Raw genomic sequence first — 5,911 nt, forward strand, 5'->3', positions numbered from 1 at the left:
TATTATTATTCTGTTGTCTGTCATATCTCTGTGTTTATTTATACCACTATATGTATATAGTGTAAATGTATTATTAGTCTGTTGTCTGTCATATCTCTGTGTTTATTTATACCACTATATGTATATAGTGTAAATGTATTATTAGTCTGTTGTTTGTCATATGTCTGTGTTTATTTATACCTCTATATGTATATAGTGTAAATGTATTATTATTCTGTTGTCTGTCACATCTCTGTGTTTATTTATACCTCTATATGTATATAATGTAAATGTATTATTAGTCTGTTGTCTGTCATTTCTGTGTTTATTTATACCTCTATATGTATATAGTGTAACTTTATTATTATTCTGTTGTCTGTCATATCTCTGTGTTTATTTATACCTCTATGGGGCCTAGTTATCAAGCCGTCAACTTTTCTGACTTCGCCGGCCCAATACGCCCGCCTAAGCTCGCCTACCTTCGCCGCCGCGGGCCTGAAAAAATACGCCTAAGTTATCAAAAAAAGCTGTCAAAAAGCCGCGGGGGCGATGAGCAGCGGACTGTGAGAGTTATCACTCATCCGATCTCGCTGCTCTTCGGCTGTTTGACAGCTTTCTTGCTAGCCTGTCACTAAGCACTCACACTAAACTACACTGTTCTACCCCCTATACCGGCGCCCCCCGCAACTAAATAAAGTTACTAACCCCTAAACCGCCGCTCCTAGACCCTGCCGCAACTATTAAAAATGTATTAACCCCTAAACCGCCGCTCCTAGACCCCGTCGCAAGTCTTATAAATGTATTAACATCTAAACCGCCGCTCCCGGACACCGCTGCCACCTACATTATACCTAGTAACCCCTATCCTGCCCCCCCTACACCGTCGCCCTCTGTAATAAAGTTATTAACCCCTATCCTGCTGATCCCGCACCTCGCCGCAAATAAAAAAATTGTTTAACCCCTAAACCGCCGCTCCCTGAACCAGCCGCAACCTATATTAAATTTATTAACCCCTATCCTGCCCCCTACACCGTCGCCACTGTAATAAATTTATTAACCCCTATCCTGCCCCCCACTACACCGTCGCCACTGTAATAAAATTATTAACCCCTAAACCTAAGTCTAACACTAACCCTAACACCCCCTAACTTAAATATTAATTAAATACATCTAAATCATATTTATATTATTAACTAAGTTAATCCTATTTAAAACTAAATACTTACCTATAAAATAAACCCTAATATAGCTACAATATAAATAATAATTATATTGTAGCTATCTTAGGATTTATTTTTATTTTACAGGTACCTTTCAATGTATTTTAACTAGGTACAATAGCTATTAAATAGTTATTAACTATTTAATAGCTTACCTAGCTAAAATAAAGAGAAATTTACCTGTAAAATAAATCCTAACCTATGTTACAATTACACCTAACACTACACTATACTTTAATAAATTATTTCTATTTAAAACTAAATACTTACCTGTAAAATAAACCCTAAGATAGCTACAATGTAATTAATAATTACATTGTAGCTATTTTAGGATTTATATTTATTTTACAGGTAACTTTGTATTTATTTTAGCTAGTTAGAATAGTTATTAAATAGTTATTAACTATTTAATAACTACCTAGCTAAAAGAAATACAAAATTACCTGTAAAATAAATCCTAACCTAATAGCCAATAGAATGCGAGCTCAATCTGATTGGCTGATTGGATCAGCCAATCGGATTGAACTTGAATCTGATTGGCTGATTCCATCAGCCAATCAGATTTTTCCTACCTTAATTCCGATTGGCTGATAGAATCCTATCAGCCAATCGGAATTGAAGGGACGCCATCTTGGATGACGTCCCTTAAAGGAGCCTTCATTCGTCGGTAGTTCGCCGGGAAAGAAGGATGTTCCGCGTCGGCGGGATGAAGATTCAAGACCCGGCTTCGAAGATGACCTCGCCCGGATAGAAGACTTCTTCAGCACCTCTTGGAAGATGACCTCGCCCGGATGGAAGATTTCTTCAGCGCCGCTTGGAGGATCACTTCATCGGATGGAAGATTTCTTCAGCGCCCCTTGGAGGATAACTTCTGCCGGTCTGGATGTCCTCTTCAGTTCCATCGGTGGCTCGGCTGAGTGAAGACAGCTAAAGGTAGGATGATCTTCAGGGGATTAGTGTTAGGTTATTTTAAGGGGGGTTTGGGTTAGATTAGGGGTATGTGGGTGGTGGGTTTTAATGTTGGGGGGGGTTGTATTTTTCTTTTACAGGCAAAAGAGCTGAACTTTGGGGCATGCCCCCACAAAAGGCCCTTTTAAGGGCTGGTAATGTAAAAGAGCTTTGAACTTTTTTAATGTAGAATAGGGTAGGGCATTTTTTTATTTTGGGGGGGTTTGTTATTTTATTAGGGGGCTTAGATTAGGTGTAAGTAGCTTAAAATTGTTGTAATATGTTTTTAAATGTTTGTAACTTATTTTTTTTATTTTTTGTAACTTAGCTTTTTTTATTTTTTGTACTTTAGTTAGTTAATGTAATTGTATTTAATTGTAGTTATTTGTAGGTAGTTTATTTAATTAATTTAATGATAGTGTAGTGTTAGGTTTAATTGTAACTTAGGTTAGGATTTATTTTACAGGTAATTTTGTATTTCTTTTAGCTAGGTAGTTATTAAATAGTTAATAACTATTTAATAACTATTCTAACTAGCTAAAATAAATACAAAGTTACCTGTAAAATAAATATAAATCCTAAAATAGCTACAATGTAATTATTAATTACATTGTAGCTATCTTAGGGTTTATTTTACAGGTAAGTATTTAGTTTTAAATAGGAATAATTTATTAAAGTATAGTGTAGTGTTAGGTGTAATTGTAACATAGGTTAGGATTTATTTTACAGGTAAATTTCTCTTTATTTTAGCTAGGTAAGCTATTAAATAGTTAATAACTATTTAATAGCTATTGTACCTAGTTAAAATAAATTGAAAGGTACCTGTAAAATTAAAATAAATCCTAAGATAGCTACAATATAATTATTATTTATATTGTAGCTATATTAGGGTTTATTTTATAGGTAAGTATTTAGTTTTAAATAGGATTAACTTAGTTAATAATATAAATATGATTTAGATGTATTTAATTAATATTTAAGTTAGGGGGGGTGTTAGGGTTAGTGTTAGACTTAGGTTTAGGGGTTAATAAATTTATTACAGTGGCGGCGGTGTAGGGGGGGGCAGGATAGGGGTTAATAAATTTATTATAGGTGGCGACGGTGTAGGGGGGGCAGGATAGGGGTTAATAAATTTAAGATAGGTTGCGGCGGGTTCAGGGAGCGGCGGTTTAGGGGTTAAACTATTTATTTATTTGCGGCGAGGTGCGGGATCGGCAGGATAGGGGTTAATAACTTTATTACAGAGGGCGGCGGTAAAGGGGGTGCAGGATAGGGGTTAATAGGTATAATGTAGGTGGCGGTGGGCTCCGGGAGCGGCGGTTTAGGGGTTAAGACATTTATTATAGTTGCGGTGGGCTCCGGGAGCGGCGGTTTAGGGGTTAATAGGGATAGAGTAGCTTGCGGTGGGCTCCGGGAGCGGCGGTTTAGGGGGTAATAACTTTATTTAGTTGAGGCAGTGTAGGGGGGCAGATTAGGGGTGTTTAGACTCGGGGTACATGTTAGGGTGTTAGGTGTAGACAGCTCCCATAGAAATCAATGGGATGTCTGGCAGCAGCAAACTTGTACTTTCGCTATGGTCAGACTCCCATTGATTCCTATGGGATCCGCCGCCTCCAGGCTGGCGGTTTGAAAACCAGGTACGCTGGGCTGTAAAAGTGCCGAGCGTACCTGCTAGTTTTTTGATAACTAGCAAAAGTAGTGAGATTGTGCCGCACTTGTGTGCGGAACATCTGGAGTGACGTAAGAATCGATCTGTGTCGGACGGAGTCCGGTGGATTGAAGTTTACGTCACAAAATTCTACTTTTGCCGGTCTGAAGCCTTTGATAACTAAGGCGAATCAGCCTCGCCACCAATACGCTGCGGAATTCCAGCGTATTTGAGGTTGACGGCTTGATAACTAGGCCCCTATATGTATATAGTGTAAATGTATTATTATTCTGTTGTCTGTCATATCTCTGTGTTTATTTATACCTCTATATGTATATAGTGTAAATGTATTATTATTCTGTTGTCTGTCATATATCTGTGTTTATTTATACCTCTATATGTATATAGTGTAAATGTATTATTAGTCTGTTGTCTGTCATATCTCTGTGTTTATTTATACCTCTATATGTATATAGTGTAAATGTATTATTAGTCTGTTGTCTGTCATATCTCTGTGTTTATTTATACCTCTATATGTATATAGTGTAAATGTATTATTATTCTGTTGTCTGTCATATCACTGTGTTTATTTATACCTCTATATGTATATAGTGTAAATGTATTATTAGTCTGTTGTCTGTCATATCTCTGTGTTTATTTATACCACTATATGTATATAGTGTAAATGTATTATTAGTCTGTTGTCTGTCATATCTCTGTGTTTATTTATACCTCTATATGTATATAGTGTAACTGTATTATTAGTCTTTTGTCTGTCATATCTCTGTGTTTATTTATACCTCTATATGTATATAGTGTAAATGTATTATTATTCTGTTATCTGTCATATCTCTGTGTTTATTTATATCACTGTATGTATATAGTGTAAATGTATTATTATTCTGTTGTCTGTCATATCTCTGTGTTTATTTATACCTCTATATGTATATAGTGTAACTGTATTATTATTCTGTTGTCTGTCATATCTCTGTGTTTATTTATACCTCTATATGTATATAGTGTAAATGTATTATTAGTCTGTTGTCTGTCATATCTCTGTGTTTATTTATACCTCTATATGTATATAGTGTAACTGTATTATTATTCTGTTGTCTGTCATATCACTGTGTTTATTTATACCTCTATATGTATATAGTGTAAATGTATTATTATTCTGTTGTCTGTCATATCTCTGTGTTTATTTATACCTCTATATGTATATAGTGTAAATGTATTATTATTCTGTTGTCTGTCATATCTCTGTGTTTATTTATACCTCTATATGTATATAGTGTAAATGTATTATTATTCTGTTGTCTGTCAAATCTCTGTGCTTATTTATACCTCTATATGTATATAGTGTAACTGTATTATTATTCTGTTGTCTGTCATATCTCTGTGTTTATTTATACCACTATATGTATATAGTGTAAATGTATTATTATTCTGTTGTCTGTCATATCTCTGTGTTATTTATACCTCTATATGTATATAAAGGGCAGCCCGGGGGGACGAATGGACAGAGGGCTGTTTGACCCCCACTTTATGGGGAGCGTTGGTAGGCTCCGCTGTGGGGGTGGAGGATGATGGGAGGAGTTAAATACTCCTCCCTGGCTGAAGAGGCGGCAGTTGCAGGGTAAGGAGCAGCACGGAAGGGGGGAGTTTTCTTCCCTGAAGTTTTTCTTACCTGATGGAAGGTCTGCTGTCAGAGTTGCTGGCGGTCGCCAGGCAGAATGGTGAAGAGTGGATCCGGGAGCGGCTGATCGGAGGTGCGTGGCGGTCGGTGTTCCAGGCGAGGAGACGGCGGTGAGCAGGACCAGAGGACGGCCAGCCAGGAGGTCGCGGCCACCGGAGCGACTAAGTCCGGATCTTGACGGTGCCAGGTCCAGGAGAAGTAGCGCGGGGCCTGGGAAGCCGGGGGAAGCAGCTGGAAGGCTGGATGGCGGTCAAGGACGTCGAGCAGGAGCTGGGGCCGAGTCGCGGGCCTAGCACAGTGCCGGTTGCTGACGTCATGGTCGGCCGGCGTCAGGAGGGAACCGGGGCGCTGGAAGAGGCAGGAGGAGATCGTTGAGTTGCAAGACCGGCAGCGTGGAAGAAGGTAAGTGGGGGCTGCAAT

Source organism: Bombina bombina, chromosome 7 (genome assembly GCF_027579735.1).
Source record: "Bombina bombina isolate aBomBom1 chromosome 7, aBomBom1.pri, whole genome shotgun sequence".
NCBI lineage: Eukaryota > Metazoa > Chordata > Amphibia > Anura > Bombinatoridae > Bombina > Bombina bombina.